At 46.8% G+C, this 17915-nt stretch overlaps 1 long non-coding RNA gene across 1 annotated transcript; it reads right to left on the bottom strand.

Moving 5' to 3' along the window:
* Positions 1–5479: 5479 nt before the first annotated feature.
* Positions 5480–17646, bottom strand: LOC118587055. The gene is made up of 5 exons (XR_004945423.1): positions 17567–17646; positions 13648–14236; positions 10750–10911; positions 6505–6650; positions 5480–6334 (listed from the first exon to the last, which is right to left on the bottom strand). It is a non-coding gene; the product is annotated as an uncharacterized LOC118587055 (long non-coding RNA).
* Between the last annotated feature and the right edge of the window lie 269 nt (positions 17647–17915).

Raw genomic sequence — 17915 nt, 5'->3', positions numbered from 1 at the left:
TGCAGAGGCAGAGGGAGGGAGGTAAAGTGTCTGCTCTGCAGTGTAGGGACCTGGGATTGGCTCCCAGCACTGACCTGAAAAGCCACACATGGTGTGGTGGTGCACTCTGTAACCCCAGAAATGGTGCCAAGTGACAGTGAATCCTGGGGCTCCCTGGCCAGCCTAGTCAAAAGAGCAGCTTCAGGTTCAGTAAGAGAACCTGCCAAAAAAAAAAAAAAAAAAAGAAAGAAAGAAAGAAGAAAAGTGGGGGAAAGAGGTGGAAACCAATAGAGGGAAATAGTTTAGAAACATAGACCCGTGGCCCACAGAGACACACACGGGCACACACACACACACACACACTCATATGCACACACCACACACAACATATGATCTAGAAAAATTAGCAAACATTCTAGTAGGACCCAGAGCGGAAAGGGGGCGGGGCTCCAAGTGGTTAGAGCCCACGCCCCAGTCTGCTGTCCTGGCGCATCTGCTGGTGGAATTGGTGAGAGGGCTTTGGTGAGAGGGCTTTGGGTGTCAGCTGTTGTCTATTGCCCTGCATGAGCCACGGGGGTTCTGCCAGGAGAGTTTGTGGCATCATAAAGAGTGGGTGGAAGTGATATGGCGGCCTGTGATTGTAATTGCAGCACTTGGGAAACTGAGGCAGGAGGCACACCAAGAGTTGGAGGCTAGTAACTGTTGCCTTGCTTGCTGACCTTGACCTTGATATCCTCCCTATACTAATTCCCTGCGAGATTCCACCCTCCTGAATGCTTAAGGGAAGCTCCTTGTCTATGAATCCAGCATATTGGGTGTTAACTGCTTAGATGCAAGATTGTAAAACATCAGGAGCAGGGGTTCGGATTTAGCTCAATGGTAGAGCGCTTGGCAAGGCCCAGGGTTCGATCCTCAGCTCAAAAAAAAAAAAAAAAAAAAAAAATCAGAAGCAAACTTCTGCCCTCCGGGGTTCCCCCATTGTGCTGTAAGCCTGTATTTAAGACCTCCTCCCTCCTTCAATAAATGGCATTCAGCATTCAAAAAAAAAAAAAAAAAAAAAAAGAAAGAAAAAAGAAGAGGGGGTCAAGATCATGATGGGGAAACCCACAGAGACAGCTGATCCATACTAGTTGGAGCTCACTGACTCTGGACTGACAGCCCGGGAACCTGCATGGGACCGAACTAGACCCACTGAATGTGGGTGACAGCTATGTGACTTGATCTGTTTGTGGGGTCCCTGGCAGCAGGGCCAGGACTTATCCCAGGTGCATGAACTGGCTTTTTGGAGCCCATTCCCTGTGATGGGATACCTTGCTCAGCCTTGATACAATGGGGAGAGGCTAGGATCTCCTTCAACTTGGTGTGCCAGACTTTGTTGACTACCATGGGAGGCCTTACCCACTCTGAGGAGTGGATGGGGGCAGAGTGGGAGGGAGGTGAGGAGGTGGGAGAAAGGGAGGGAGGGGGAACTGGGGTTGGTATGTAAAATGGAAAAAAATTTTAATACATAAACATATTTAATTAAAAAAAAGAGTTGGAGGCTAACCTGGGCTACCTAGCAAGGCCCTGTCTCAAATGAACAAAGACAAAAACTAAAAGAATGAGTTGGGCAGGCAGCTTTGGCTCCCCTGGCAAATATAAATTTAACAGATGCGATAATGAGTAGATATAGTTAAAAAACAATAGAGCTGAATCTCAGGATAATGTTTACTGCAAGTGAACCTGAGGAATGGGGATGTGGCTCAGTGGTAGAGTGCTTGCCTGGCACACAGGAGGTCCTGGGTTCAATCTCAGCACTGGACGAGCCAGGCATGGTGCACACTTGCAATACCAACACTGAAGAGGTAGAGACAAGGTGAGAAGTTCAATGTCACCCACCCTCAGCTGTGCAGCAGGTTGGAGGCCAGCCTGCACTACATGAGACTTTGTCTCCCACCCCCCAAAAAATAAAACAAAACTTGAACAGTGACTAATGGCGTGTCACTTCTTTTACTTTCCTCTCTGCCCTCCCTCCCTTTCCTAAACAAATCAAACCATGTGTAGGACTGTTGAGGTTTGGGTGTCTCTTCATTGGGTGGAAGCTTGGACCTCAGTGGAGTGGTGTTGGGAGGTGTAGAACCCTGAGAGCTAGAGTTCAGGGCACTTGTTAAATCCCCAGAGGGGTTGCCCTTGGAAGGACTTGGGGAGTTTGTTTTCAGGAGGATTCACTGCTGTCATAAAAGGGCCTCTCTGCTGCCTGGCTTCTCTCTGTGTTGAACCCCTGCCATGATGCCATCTGGCATGGTGTGATGTAGCCAAGGAGTTCCTTGCCAGAAACCATCTGATCCTAGTCTATCAGTTGCCAGAACGGTGAGTTAATTAAATATCTTGTTTCTTTAAAGTATCCAACCTCAGTTCTTTTGTTACAGCAATAGAAAACAAACGGAGGCAGGAGCCTGCCGAGCAAGGTGGGGGTTTTAGGGCCATAGTGGTCTAGAGTTTGGGTGGGAGGGTGGTCTGGAAGAGGAGGTTAAAGTCAAGAGGGACAACAAGGATTCTGTGCAGAGGGGAGCTTTACTGGGGGGAGAAGGCATCCCCACAAGGAAGGGACACCAGTATTCTGGGACAAGGGAGAATGAAGTCCCTTTAGAGAGGCAGCCTGGTGTCAGACTTTGGAAACCAAGAAAGGTAAACATGGGGCAAAGGGCATGGAAAGAAGAGAGGAAGCCTGCAGGGTGCATTGGTCAAGCTGCCTGTGGGGACTCAGGGCACTGGGGCTAAGCAAGGTCCATGGCACCTGCAATGTAGTTCATCCACATATTAGAAAGATGTACAAGAGATGGGGTTGATGGCTAGACAAGAGATAGGAGGCTGTAGGGATGCAGTGGCCTCTGAGTGCCCCCCCACCAAGCTGGTGACCTGGAAGATCTTCACACTTTGTCCCTGGAAGTTTTGTGGAGGCTTCATTAGGAAGCTGTATCATTTACAGCACTGGCCATTCTCCACCTTAAGCAGCTCTTGCCCCATCTGATCACATGGCTGGTTCCCCTGGCAACCAGCTCCATCTTGAGGCTCTCCAGGAACAGGTCAAGAGTTGCCTTGTACAAGAGAGGATGCACCTAGCTCAGGAAATTCCAAGGATTTAGAGGCCCCGAGTTAGATGTGGCAGTAACTCAATAAATTACACAGGTCTGAAGATCTCTGAGTCAGGAACCAGGGTCAATGATCAAATATTAGGGGAAAAAAGATTCTCCTAGCAGCTGTTGTTAGTCAGGAAATTACACAGGTTTGTGGATCTCTCTGTAAAGGCCAAATCCATATTTTACAATATCACAGGCTGTCCAGCGGTTGCTAACACAGAGAATGCCCCAAGCTTTTCACCAGTAGAGATAGTCATTGACTACATAGGAAGCGAGAGGTCAAGTTGGACAAGAATTGGAGGTGAGAGTGATATTATTTTGGATATACACAGAAGAGTCTAGAAACAACTATAGCTCTACATGTGTATATTGTTATTTATAAGTACACACATGTACACGCATGTGAATATTTCCTATATTCCCTAGCTGTATGTGTCAATGGGCCCAAGAACAGAAGAGTAAGGAACACATTTAAGGTCCAGATCTTGGCTTCTAAGAGAATGGCTGAAGGGCTGGAGCATGGAAGGTACTGAGTACACTTGGAGCATCTTACACAGGGAGCAAGGAAGTGCAAATGGAATGACAAAGATCAGCTGGAAAGATAGGGAGGCCAGTGTGCACAGGAAAAGTAAACAAGGAAGTAAGTTAGCCATGGTGGCTGGCTCACAACTTTAATCCCATCACTCAAGAGGCAGAGGCAGGTGGATCTCTGTGAGTTCAAGGCCAGCCTGATCTACATAGATAGTTCCAGAACAGTAGGGCTATTTAGGGAGACTTGGTCTCAAAAAACAAAATAAAAATAAATAATGGATTATAGTTTACTGAATGAAACAGGAGTCCATCCAATGCAGACACAAAGGAATAAATACACTCAAGGTCTGATGAAGGGTAGGATATTTGCTCTTTATATTCTGTTTACTCATAGCTTTAATGTATATCCCCATAAAAAAACTTTTCTTTTTTGTATGTGGAGCTGAGGATCGAACCCAGGGCCTTGCGCTTGCTAGGCAAGTGCTCTACTACTGAGCTAAATACCCAACCCCATAAAAAACTTAATTACAAAGGGAATAATCTCACAGTGAGAAATCCTGGCAGTCACCACCTAATCAAGTGGTCACAGTTTACCCGCATTTGTGATAAAACAAATTGGCGTCATGTGTCACCCACTAGGAAGCAATGAGAAGTGGCTGCTCTGGTAGTTTGGCCAAAGGTGCATGACCTGAATCTAATGATGATAAAACTCCAGTTTTGGGTTCTGTCTTTCTGTACCTGAAAGACGGCAGAGCATGGCACCTGAACAGATGCAGGGGCAACTTGTAGGAGGTGTGGTGGCACAGCCAGTGGACTCCAGTGCAGAGATCTCCCCCAGTTTCTCTGTGGCAAATAAGCTTAAACTCAAAAACATTCTACAAAAAGAAGGGGCCTATCGTCTTGAGAACTGTTAAGTCGTGATAGTCAAAGGAAAGCCATACATGGTAGTGCACACTGTGGCACTTGGGAAGTAGAGGCAGAAGTCTGAAGCCCGCCTGGGCTGCTGCATATGTGAGTATTACATAATACTGCATATGTGAATATTATATAAAGTGAAGGAATGACTAAGAAGCTGTTCAGTGTTGAACAAGACTGGAGGAGCTGGTGAGATAGCCCAGTGGATAATGTTGCTCATGATGCAACCTCCAGAACCCATACAGAGATGGAAGGAGAGATTGGATTCCATAACTCCACAGAGTTGTCCTCATGCATCCCACATACACATACATATACACATTAATAACCATGAAACAAACAAAAACCAGACTGGAGAGCCATGCCACCTAAACATAAGTGTGATTTCTGGAAGGATCTTTTCACTATAAAGATGGTGTGATTAGGGTGAGGAAGACAGCCCAGTCAGAACAGTGCTTACCTTGCAAACATGAGGATATGAGTTTGCTCCCCAGGACCCATGGGAAAGTTTGGCATGGTGGTGTCTGTTTGTAATCCCAGAGCTGGGGAGGTGGAGACCCTGAGGCTCTCTCTCCAGTCAGCTTCCCTATTTAGAGAGTTCCACATCAGTGAGAGACCCTGTCTCAAAATAAGGTGACACCTAAGGTTATGTACTGACCTTCAAACACACACATTGCGCACGCAAAGCCCCCCACCATGGCTATATACACCCACATACACATGAACAAACACACAGGATACTCTTGAGAACTTTGGCAATAGAGTCTGGAAATGAGAGACAAACTTGTTAAATCCTGATTGAGATGATCTTGCTGAAATGTTCTGAGTGTTCTCATTTGTGAGAAAAACACATTACAGTTCTAGGGGCAACAGGGCGTCTGCCTGGTTGTGACTCCACAGGAAGAAGCCTCTGAGTCACAGTTTAGCATCCAGGATGTTTATTAGGGAGTGCCTCTGACATTGACACCTGTAGAAGGGAAGGGAAGAGAAGGAAGCGAGTGTAGAAGCAGGAAACACAGCTGTAAGGAAGAGCAGCAGACTCGAGTGACCCAGGAGGAGCTCTGGAACCACAGTGCTCCAATCAGGCTGAAAGTGCTGGGACCAATTTCGATTGTGTTACTTGTGCGTGCATGGGTGCGTGCGTGTGTGTAAATTCACATGCTCATGTGCACATGCATACGGGGGCTAGAGGACAACCTCGGGTTTATCCTTTGGGAGCTATCTACTTTGCTTTTTGAGATAGGCTCTTTCTCTGGCTTGGAAGGCACCAAGTAGGCCAGGCTGGCTGGTGAGTCCCATGAGATCCTCCGTCTCCACTGTTCCAAGCATGTGCTGTCACACCTGGCCTTCTACATGGATTGGCAAACACTTTACCAACTGAGCCATTTGCCTGGTCCAGACCTTGAGTCTAGAACCACACTTTGATCAGCTATTGGATGTGGAGGGTCCTGATGATGAGTAATGTCTCCAAGGAGACTGTCTCTGGATACCAGACACATGAAGTGCTCAAGCAGAAGCTACTGCTAGTTATTCAAAGGGACTTCTGCTGCCTCACCTGATGCAGAGAGTCCCATTTTAGGAACCAGGTCCCTTAGCCCTACGGAATCAGAACGGTGGGAGTGGATCTGGGGCCCAGGGGAGTAATAGCCAGTTTGTTTCCCAGGTCCACATATTCTTCCTGCTGGAGACACAGAACCATAGTAAAACCCTTTTGTTCTCGATCCTTATGCAGCCTGGAAAATGGCATTCCTTCTTTGTAGAGTGAGGCAGTCCAGCAGGCACAGATACAGCTTGTGAGCAAACATAGACAGAAGATTCCATGTCAGGGACCCACCATCATTGCTTCTGTGTTGCAAGTTGAATCCCCCAGTCTGATGCAATGTTCTGTGAGATTCTATGCTAATGGAATATTCCAGAACCCCAGGGTGATGCCTGAGGGATGAGACAATCAAACACTCACCCAAATACTTGTCCATTCCTGTTAGAATGAATCATTCACCGAAGAAGGATTCCAGCGTCTCCAGCTTTTGTCGCCAGATGGTTTCTTGGGAGGGTGAAGCCATACCCAGACTCTTACACAGGCCTCTCAGGCTGTCGAGTTGGACACTGGTAAAGCAATAAGTCGTTAAGCCCTAGTAAGTGAGAACCTGGGCTACTGGGCTCTGAAGAGTCTCAGTCTGCCACAGGGTCACTTAACTCACGCATCTGTTGTGCCAACTATGGTGTGGCTGATGACAAAGGCTGACTCACCTGGCTGAGTCATTTTATATGAGGGATTTATATCTGCCATTTTGCTATTCCTTCTGTCTGTTTTGTCTCTCTATTCCTCCATTTTGTGTTGAAAAAAAGTATTTTTAAGATGGGTGTTGTATTATTGGCCCATAATTTAGCACCAGGAAGTAGAGGCAAGGAGGATCAGGAGTTCAAAATTAACCTTGGCTACCTGAATTACTTGAGACCTTGTCTTTAAAGTAAAAGGTGGGGGGCTGAAGAGATGTTTTAGGGTTTAAGAGTGCTTAGTGCTCTTGAAAAGGATTCCAGTTTGATTTCTAGTACCCACATCAGGTGGGAGACCTGACACGTGGCCTCTGTGGGCACCAGCATTCACGCACATACCCACAGACACAGTGGCACACACACACACACACACACACACACACACACACACATATTAAAAAACAAAATCAGTCTTTTTTAAGTGAACAAAAAGATACTTTCAAAGTATTTTAATTACTTGTCTTGTGCCAAAGGCTACCTGTGCTCCATCTGTCACTCATGGACCTGTGTCTGTCTTGCCAGTGGTGAATGGGCCAGCTCCAAACCCTGTCTGATCTCTGACTTCTCAGACCTCCTCTGGCTCCAACTGCAGGAGCCTGGATTTTTCAGGAAGCAAACTGAGACAGACTCAGCGCTCAGGATATTTATTAGAGAGAGCTATTGGGATCAACGTCTGTGGATGGGAGGGGAAGGAAACAGGACTGGGCAGAGGAGGAGTTGAAATGAGATGCAGACTGACGGCCCTGAGCTAACCCCACCACGGTGAAGCCCTTACACAGAAAAGGTCCACAACATCTCTGGGAGCAGGGCTGATGTCCTTGGCTCTTTCTGTTTTTGCTTTGATTGCCAATGGATTGGGCAACTGAGGAGAGGTGTATCTCTCTGGGCAAGGATGCTCTCTGTAGATTAGGCAAATCCTGAAGGAAGTGATTGACAGCCATGTGCAACCACAGTCCCAACAGCTAAGCACCAAGTTTCTTCTCAAAGAAAGAGTTAGCCAGTGGTCTGAATGCCCACCGCAGGAGTCATGTTGGCAATTTACTCTCTAATTGTTCAGGTGAAAATTGATGTGTTTGGCTGGCAGCTGAGCAGTATAGCACTTACATGAAACCTGGGTTCTATCTTAAACACAGGAAAAAATCGTTATGCTATGTGTGGACAGTTCTTCCCAATTTATTTATTTTTATATTTATTTTATTTGCATGTGTTTTCTATGTATACTCTGTGCATGCTTAGTACAGGTAATGTCAGAAGAGGGTGTCAGATTCTCCTGGACCCAGGGTTATGGATGGTTATGAGCTCCGCATGGGTGATGGGAACAAAATCCTGGTCCTCTGTAGGAGCAACCAGTGCTCTTACTGGCTGAGTTATCTCTCCAGGCCCCTGCCCCTTTTGTCTTTCACAGTAACATGAGTTGAACCCAGGGCTCCTCCCATGCTAGACAAATAGTCCACTAGTAAGCAACATCCCCAGCCCAGGTGTACAACTTTTCTCTAAGTCTGAAATACTAAAAATAAAAAGCTTTTCCAAAAAGAATGCCAAACAACTGAAGAAACATAGGCAAGTAGAAAAGATGAAAATCCATTTGAGGTTGTAAATCGTGGGTCTCTAGGAGAGTCGATGGGAGACAAGCCTGAAACAGAAGTTGAGCTTCATCCTTCCTAAGGCAATAACACGTGTAAGTGTCATAAATAATGGGGTGAGTGGCTGGAGAGATGGCTCGGAGGTTAAGAGCACTGGCTGCTTATCTAGAGGGCTTGGGTTCGATTCTGTCTTAGTCAGGGTTTCTATTGCTGGGATGAAACACCATGACCAAAAGCAAGTTGGGGAGGAAAGGGTCTATTTGGCTTATGCTTCCACAACAGTATTCGTCATCAAAGGAAGTCAGGACAGGAACTCAAACAGGGCAGGAAATTGGAGGCAGGAGCTGATGCAGAAGCTATGGAGGGTGCTGTTTATTGGCTTGCACAGTGTGCTTTCTTATAGAACCGTGGTTCTCAACCTATGGGTTGTGACCCATTTTGGTCAAACAACCCTCTCACAGGGGTCACCTAAGACCATCAGAAAATGCAGATATTTACATTATGATTCATAACAGTGGCAAAATTAGTTATGAAGTAGCAACGAAAGTAATTCTATGGTGCGGGGGTCACCACAACGTGAGGAACTGTATTAAAGGATTGCATTAGGAAGGTTGAGAACCACTGTTATGGAACCTAGGACCACTAGCCCAGGGATAGTACCACCTGCCATGGGCCCTCCCCTATCAATCACTAATTAAGAAAATGCACTAAGCCTGCCCATAGCCCAATCTTATTGAGGCATTTTCTCAGTTGAGGCTCCCTCCTCTCCAGTGACTCTAGCTTGTGTTGAGCTGACATAAAACTAGCCAGCGAAGATTCCCCACACCTACATGGTGGCTCACAACCTCACTTCCAAGGGATTTGATCCCCTTTTCTGGCCACTGCATGAATGTGGTACACAGACATATATGCAGACTGTATACTTATTTAAGAAAAATAGTGGGGCAAGAGTAGGAAACACTGATTTCACTAGATGGACCTTCAGTTGTGCCTCACCTCAAAGCATGTTAGTCTTCTGAATTTCCACACAGAGTTACTGTTCCTGGCCTGGAGCAGAGCTCAGAGGTAAGAGTACTGGCTGATCATTAGTGAGGTCAGGGTTCATCCCCTGCATCACAAACACTGCTTCTGATGGGCCTAGAGACAGGGGCCTGTAATCTCATTTACTTTAGAGGCTGAAGAAGAGGTAATCACAAGTTTAAGACCTGACCAGGCTAGAGAAAGAGTTCAAGGCCAGCCTGGGAAACTTATTAGAGAAGCCAGTTCAAAAGAAAAACAAAGCTGGAGATACATTTGGAGGGGAGAGCACTCTTGTTTGGCATGCACAGTTGCTGTTTTCCAGCCAGGGGTGCTAGCACATGTGTGTAATCCTAGCATTGCAGAGGTGAGGCAGGAGGATCTGAAGTTTGAGACTAGTCGAGGCCTCATAGTGAGGTCCTGTCTCAAAACAATACCACCACCCCTCTGCTGGCAAAAAATCAAAATCGAAAGTGGTTCCCACCTCCTTCCCTTGGCCGGCCATCATGGAACTTGTGAAGATGCGTCTTCCCACTGAGATGGGGACTATTTTAGGGGTAATCTCTGTGCCACAGAGGGAGGCAGGAAGGAGCCATTTATTTCCTTCCTCCTCATTCTTGCATGCCCTGCTGTCCAGCTAAGTCATTTTTAAAATGTTTCTCTTTTCCCCAAGGATATTTAGCCTCCTGCCTTTGCTCCGGAACTGGTATCTGTAATCCTTCAACAAAGGCTTTTAACTGTAGAAGAAATGTTTCTTTGCTTGAATTGACCTCAGGCTAAACTACAGACCATGAAAGCTGTCTTTGTATAAACGAACATATTCGTGATGGTACTGGATGCAGGGAATGGGAAGTTGCCAGTCACTTTGGTATCACCTGGTGATTTCTCCTGGTCTTCTTAACCTTACCCATCCTGACCTTCCTTTTACCACTCCTGGCCGAAAGCAGAAGGCACACTTGCTTCCCAGGGAGCCGAAAGCACCTTCTTTCCAGGGGGAGATACAGGTAGTCTGCTTGGCCCCTTGTCCCTGAGAGACGTGCTTGGGCATGTGTCAGGCTTCACTATTTCATCACGCCTTTGAGAAATAATTCAGTTCAAAACAACACACTCCACACTTTAAAAATGTTTCCATCATTTGATGCATAAGACATGCAATGAAAACAACAACTTCCCAACTAAGTTACCCTGAAGGTTTGGGGAGTTGTTGTATCTGTTGCTGGGTACCCCACCCAGACCGCATGCATGTTGGACAGGTGCTGGACCACAGAACTGAATCCCCAGCTCTAGGAAAATGTTCTTCCTCAGATAAAGTAGACACCCAAGGGTACCTGTTGATTGACTGCAGAGAGTGGAGGGAGACCAAGCCAACTTCAGGAAGCCATGGTAGGGGAAGTGGGCTTCTGGTTGGAGACTTGACCACCCTGTGTGTGTCCCTTCCACATTGCCAGGGTACTTTCCACACAGTAGCCCATGAAACCCTCAGGACAACTCTGCAAGAGAAGAGAGGTCGGCTCTGTTCATACTGTCCTGAGATGAAATTACTTGCCTGGAGTCAAACAAGTAATAAGTGGCGGAAGTGGAGCCAGTGCCCAGGGCTGGTGAATGCCTTTGGTGTCAGGACACCAGATGGACACCAGCAGCTCTCAGAGTGAAGCTCTCCTGAATCACACTGCTGCTGGAGGGCATGAGACTCTCAGAGGCTGAAAATGAAAAGTCACTGGGCTGAAAATGTCCTGAAGCTCTCCAGCACAGCAATAAACTCCAAGCAGATATATCTACACTGAAGAAAAAAGCAAATTGCACAAAGCCATGTCAGTGGACAGAAGGACGGCAAATGAGTTCCACTTTGCACTGCTTGGAATAACTCATTTAGGCCATTACTGTGCTGTGAGCTCAGGATGAGCTGGAAGCCATGCTTTGTTCCAAGAAGAGAACCTGAGTTACTATTGACTATGTCATACAGCAACCTCTCTACAAAATAATGAAAGCATTATTTTGTCCAAGATACTAATGAAGCATTACTCAGAATCATGCATTGAATTCTTCTGGGAAACCTTAAAAGAGGGTCTAACAGATTCACCAGGGGACAAAATAACCAGGCAGATCCCCACTACAGTTTGGATGAGGACTGTTCCCGAGGCTCACATGCTGCAGGCTTTTGGAAAGTGACTAGACCCTGAGGATTCTGATGTCAACACAGTTACCCATTGAAGGAGCAAAATTATTAGATGGTGCTAGGGGGTGTGATATGCTAGAAACTTTAGAAATGGGGTGTAGTTGGAAGGAGTAGGCCGCTGAGGATGAGAGTGGGCACTACAAGGGTCTGTCTTGTCCCCGGCTTCCTTATTCTGCCTTTCAGAGCCCCATAGCAACAGTCAGATGACCATGGAACCTTAGAAACCATAAGCCAAAATAACACGCCATGACTTATGTCAGTCACTGTGTTACAACCATGAAAAACTGAGCAAGGGCTGTTGAGATGGCTCCACTTGGGGCCAAGTCCCTAAGTTTGGGCCATGGCTGGCATAAATACTTAATTTTCAACACTTACCAAAAGCCTACTACAGCCAACACCAGGGTGATCATGAGTCAAACCCACAAGTTTTATGCACACAGCCAGAGAATAGCAGACAGTCTGAATCTTGGGTTCCGCTCAGGACAGTCATCTCTAAATGGATTACCATCTGTTTAGTCAACCACAGCCTAGCCAGTACTGGTTGCCAGAGACCTTCCACCTAGGTGGAAGCATGTTCTTTCAGCTGTAACTCCAGAGAGCTGGACTCTTCCCAGGGGACAGAGTGAAGTTATCACTGTTAATAACTTCATGTTGACATGTGTCTGCCCCAGTTTTACATCCTTCTTGACGGTGCTGGCTTTTTGGAGCTTGGAAGACAGACGGCCCTTGCTTGTGACTGAGATGAGTTCTTAAGAGTTGATTTCTAATTTGTGTCCTCCGCAGACACCATGTTATAAATACCGACCGTGTTCTTCCTCCTCACCTAACTCCTGGAATAATGGGGCCCAAGTGTGGTCACTACAGGAAGTGTGCCTCAGGTGTGGTCACTACAGGAAGTGTGCCTCAGGTGCGGCAGCTAGCTTAGAGGCAGCCTTGGATCTCCTGTAGAGAGCGGAGCTAGTCTCTTGTGGCTTGTTCAGGAAGTGAAGGGAGTGCCAGTAAGTGGGGGTCCTTCTTTGTGCCACCTTCTTCAGGGGCTGGGGAGATGCCCTGGGGGTGTGGGTTCCTAGCAGTGCTGGTGAGCTTCTGAACCCCTGTTCAGAAAGTGTAAAAAGAAAAAGTAGGCTGGATGTGGTGGTCAGGGGTTGTAACAGAGAGAGAGAGAGAGAGAGAGAGAGAGAGAGAGAGCGCTGCTAAGGGTAGTAGAATATAAAACGCTTCCTTTTGTTTTCAATTTGTTTATGTGGTTCTATTTTTTTTTTTTTTTTGAGTTGAGGATCGAACCCAGGGCCTTGTGCTTGCTAGGCAAGCACTCTACCACTGAGCTAAATCCCCAACCCTGTTTATGTGGTTCTAAAGAAAAAAAATTGACATTATCTTTATGTTATGTTATAGGAAAGCAGCCTTACATGTAACCACAAACAATTTTTGCATGTGCTCACCAAGGTGTCACAGTTTCTGTCTCAGGGCTCAAACATTTTTATGTTTTGTTCTGACCAGGGAAGCAAGAAATCTGCACAAAACTTACTCAACCTTACTGTTTTACCTCTTGACACACACCTTCTACCAGGAGTCTCTGAAGCAGAAGGAGGGACTGGTGAGAAGTATCCTCAGGACAGGTGTGTGGCCAGCACAGGGAACAAAGCGAGAGTGGCCACGCCACCATATTTCAGTCTTTTGAGGATAGAGTACATGGCTTATGTTCCAAGTTCTGGTTTTATTGGAAAGTGCAGCCTCTGGGAACTGCCAGCTCCCTCCTCACTCATCTGCAGCCAGCTACTTCCCTTGGGCTCCTAGCTGTGAACTCTGTAGCTCCATCAGAAATCTGTGCCTGTGGGCACGGAGAATGCCCTGAGGGGAGTGGGGAGAGAAGGTGCAATACGTCTCTATCCCCTCTCTTCACCCCATGCTCCTTTGTCTCACCTAACTTCCAAACAGGAACTATTAGGAAAGTCAGGATGGCAGAGAATTTAGTCAAGTGTGTGGCTTTTCTAAGCACCTATCATTAGCAGGAAAGAGTAAGTTGGGCAGAAGCAATAGATTCTCCTACCTTCTCAGGTTCTTCAGTCTTTTGCTTATCAATCTGCCCTTCCCATTGATGTCAACCATTTCATTTCAAAGAACTAGGTGCAGGCTGAGGCTATCGATCACCAGCAGTGTGCCAGCTCAGTATTCAGAAGCTTTGGGTTCCATGGATAGCATCACTCATACATTGTCGTCATCATCATCATCATCATCATCATCGATAATTAGTTGTATCACCTAAATTCCTTGTCTGAAGTCATTATCATGGAATCTAGAACTGTTGGCGGGGCATTCAAAGCCTTCTCCATCTTGTGCCAACTTTCTTGGGCTGTTGTACTTCAGTTCTCTTCAGTGGTCTGTAGGCTCAGGCCTTCTCACAGTCTGTTCTTTCACTGGGAATGTCTTTTGTCCTGCTAATGCCGCATCAAGTTGGGGCCAGATGTCTCCTAGTTGAGCTCCCCGCTGCCCCCAGCTCTCATTAACTGTTCCTTCCATTACAGCTCAACTCGAGCAGGTAGTCCATTGCATCTCAGAAAGCACTCAACGTTCCGCCACTTTCAGCCATGTTCAGCCTCTCCTGCGTACTTCCACCACAACCATGGCTCTAAACTTTCCTAGCAATGAGCAAAAAACAGAAATTCATTTCACACTGTGATCCAATACACGCAGCTCTATATACCTTACATTTCAATGTTGTGTTCTTCCTCTACTTAACAGCTCTGAAATCAGAACATAGCAATGAGACATTTTGATACGATTTTATTTATTACTTCTTTGAGGCTGGGTCTCACTCTGTAACCCTGGCTGGCCTGGAACTTGCTATGTAGATCGGGCTGGTCTCGAACTCGGGGAGATCCGCTTCTTCTGCTTAGCTGGTGCTGGGATTAAAGGCCTGTCTGGTTTTGATTTTATCATTCTTTTAAATAAAAAAAAAAAAAGTGTAAGGATGTTTTGGCTCCATGTTTGTCTGTGTACCATATACATCCCTGGTGCCCACAGTGGCCAAAAGAGGATGATGCAACCCCTGGAACGGGAGCAGATGGTTGTGCATGCCCACGTGGGTGCTGGAAATCAAACCCTGGTCCTCTGGAAAAGCAGCCTATGCTCTTAACCTCTGAACCATTTCTCTATTGCCCTGATTTTTTTTTTTTAACTACCTTGAAACTTTATTCAAAACTCCTAGTATTATGTTTTCATTTCTTAAATTATCTTTTGAGATTTTTTTTAACTTTATTTTTTTGAGACAGGGTTTTCCTGTGTATCCTTAGCTGTCCTGGAACTCACTCTGTAGATCAGAGATCCTCTTGCCCCTGCCTCCTGAAGTGCACCACTACCATCGGCAAATTTTTTTTTTTTAATTTTATATATATGGGTATTTTGTCTACATGTGTGTTTGTGCTCTATGGTCTTGAAGAGGGTGTTGGATCCCCCAAAATAGAGCTACAGATGGCTGTGAGCTGCCATGTAGGTGCTGGGAATTGAATCTGGGTCCTCTGGAAGAGCAGACAGTGCTCTTTACCACTGAGCCATCTCTCCAGCCCCAGCCCCTGGATTTATCATTCTTAGTAGTACATAAATAATGGCATGGCTCATATTTGGTGGCATTTTGATTTGCTGAAATATAGCACAAAGCTGAAAGCTTCACTGTTACCCTTTTTATTATAGAGGATGTTCTCTTATTCGGCTTTTTGCTCTTTTGGTAATGAAATTTGCTGGTCATGACCCAAAAAAATTATTTCCCTACTCATTAAGGATTGTCATATGCAGCTTCAAAAACTACTTGGAGCAGCTGGGTGTGGAGGTGTGGAGCATTGGGGAAGCTGAGGTGGGGCGCTCAAGACCTTGAGGCTAGTTAGGGCCTCACAGACAGATCCTGTTTCATAACCCCCTTCAAAACAAAACCAACCTTAGTGAACTGGACTGTTTACACCCATACAACAGGATTAAGAACTGAGCCCGGCGGGATTACCAGGAATGCAAGTCAGCTGTGCATGTAAACATGACCTTTTTAGAAAAATTCTTTGACAATTTCGCACATGGATATGATACATTTTGGCCATTTTAACTCCCCATTACCTTCTCATTCTCCTTTCTCTTACTTTGCTTGATTGCTTGCCTTGAAGACTAGGTCTTCTGAACCCCAAGGGTTGACCTCACCTCAAAATTCTGTCTCAGCCTACAGAATGCTGTGATGACAAGTGTTCACCTGGTTTGTACACATGACAAATTTCAAGAAATTCTCATCCAGGAAGATGAATTTGCAAATATTTTATTGTACTTTTGGGCAGTACTTCCTCAAACCTTTTTTTTTTTTTTTTCTGGAAGACTACAACAGTAACCAAACTCTCTGGGTAAACAGCCTCCTCCTCAGCAAGATTACTGGGTTTACCCACCATTACACTCTCCTAGGCTTCAAAACTCTCCCCTTCCCCACCCTAAACTGTTACACCACTCAATCCCAGTTAAGTCTCCTAGCAGAAAGACCCGCTTTAAACCAAATCCCCCAAATTTTGTACTAGCCCCAGACCTCTCTCAAGATACTACAAAGACTAAGTAACTTCACGGACTCCCTTGACTGCTATAAAACAGTAGGTTGGCTTTGCCTGGCCAGTAACTTGTTTTGGCCTTGGATGGAAGTCAGGGGAGATACTGCACTATGACTTTTTTGTGGGAAGGCATACTGCTTGTTCCTTATTCTCACCACCCCCAGCTGTCCAGACTTTATAGGAAGATGGATGTATTAGTCCCCGAAGAATGGGGTAGTGATGGGGATGTAGACAGAGCAGTGCAGTGCCAGCTGCATCCACAAGCTGAAAATCTTGGTGTTCACTTGGCATTACTCACCCGGTATTCAGATGGTATGCTTTAAATATAATAGAGCTGGGCTCAGCAGCCTAAGCCTATAATCCAAGCACTGGGGAAGCTAAGGCAGGATTAGCTGTGCTAGTGCAGGCCGGGCTTTATAGTGAGATGCTGTCTCACAAAGCATACATTTTAATGTATCTCTGAATTAGAAAACACTGAAGCCGTCTCAAGCTCTTAACTTCAAGTGACTGTGTCATCTCGGAAGGGGTTTGCTGAACACAGTGGATAATGGACTGCTGTCAGATTTTCATTAGGATGGTCAGTTATCACTGATAAAAAGGGCTGACCAAATCTCTAAGTTTTCTTTTTGTGAGACAAAAAGTGTCTTATGCAGTCTGGGCTGGCTTTGAACTCACTATGCAGCCAAGGGTTACCTGCATCTCCTGACCCTTCTTGTCTCCACTCCCGCGGTTCAGGGATCACAGGGGGACACCAACAAGCTTTTTCTTTGAGACAGGGTCTAGTATGTAACCCAGGCTGTTCTGGAACTCACTATGTAGGCTGGTCTCGAACTCACAGAGAAACTCCTGAATGCGCCACCACTCCCAGGCCAGCCCTGTGTTGTTTTGTTTTGTTTTGTTGTTTTCGAGGCAGGGTTTCTCTGTGTAGCTTTGGCGCCTTTCCTGGAACTCACTCTGTAGACCGAGTGCTGGGATTAAAGGCGGTTCCACCACCCCCTGGCTCAGCCCTGTGTTTTTCTTTCTTCTTTTTTTAAAAAATCATTTATTTATTTTATGTGCATTGCCATTTTGCTTACATGTATGTCGATGTCAGATCCCTGGGAGGCAGAGTTACAGGCAGTTGTAAACTGCCACGCGGGTGCTGGGAATTGAACCCAGGTCCTCTGGAAGAGCAGCCAGTGCTCTTAACCGCTGAGCCATCTCTCCAGCCCCGCTGTGTTTTTCGATCTCTAATATTCCCAAATACTTCACCGATTCCTAAAAATTGCACCCACGCACTGGAAGGGGCAGCGATGCACCTTTCTCACTACCTACGGCTAACGCCCCAGCTCCCTCAACACGCCAGCCACTCTGCGGCCTGGGTCTTTGCTCGCTCTTCCCTCTGGACCCCTCCCTCACCCATTCATCTCCTGGGTTACAGCGTTAGCTTCTGGAAGCCCGGGACAGGGCTCAGGGGACCGATCCCAGGAGCCTCCCGACACCACCCGGAGCTGATCTGCTCCGCACCAGGCCCAGCGTGTTCGCCCTCCGCCACTTCCCGCAGACAGCCGGTGGGGGCCCCAGCTGCCGTTCACAGCCTCGCCCCGCCGGGTCACTGGGTGCCACAGCCCTGCCTGGGGCAGTGGTTCAGCTGAGGCCGGGGCATACCCGCCAGCAGGCCGACCAGCCCGCCGGCCGCGCGCGCAGCTCCCGCCGCCCCCGCGGCGCGCGTCGTCACGGGCGTTGGAAATTCCGGCGCGTGCAACTC

Source organism: Onychomys torridus, chromosome 7, assembly GCF_903995425.1.
Source record: "Onychomys torridus chromosome 7, mOncTor1.1, whole genome shotgun sequence".
NCBI lineage: Eukaryota > Metazoa > Chordata > Mammalia > Rodentia > Cricetidae > Onychomys > Onychomys torridus.
This window is presented reverse-complemented; position numbering and strand designations above follow the sequence as displayed.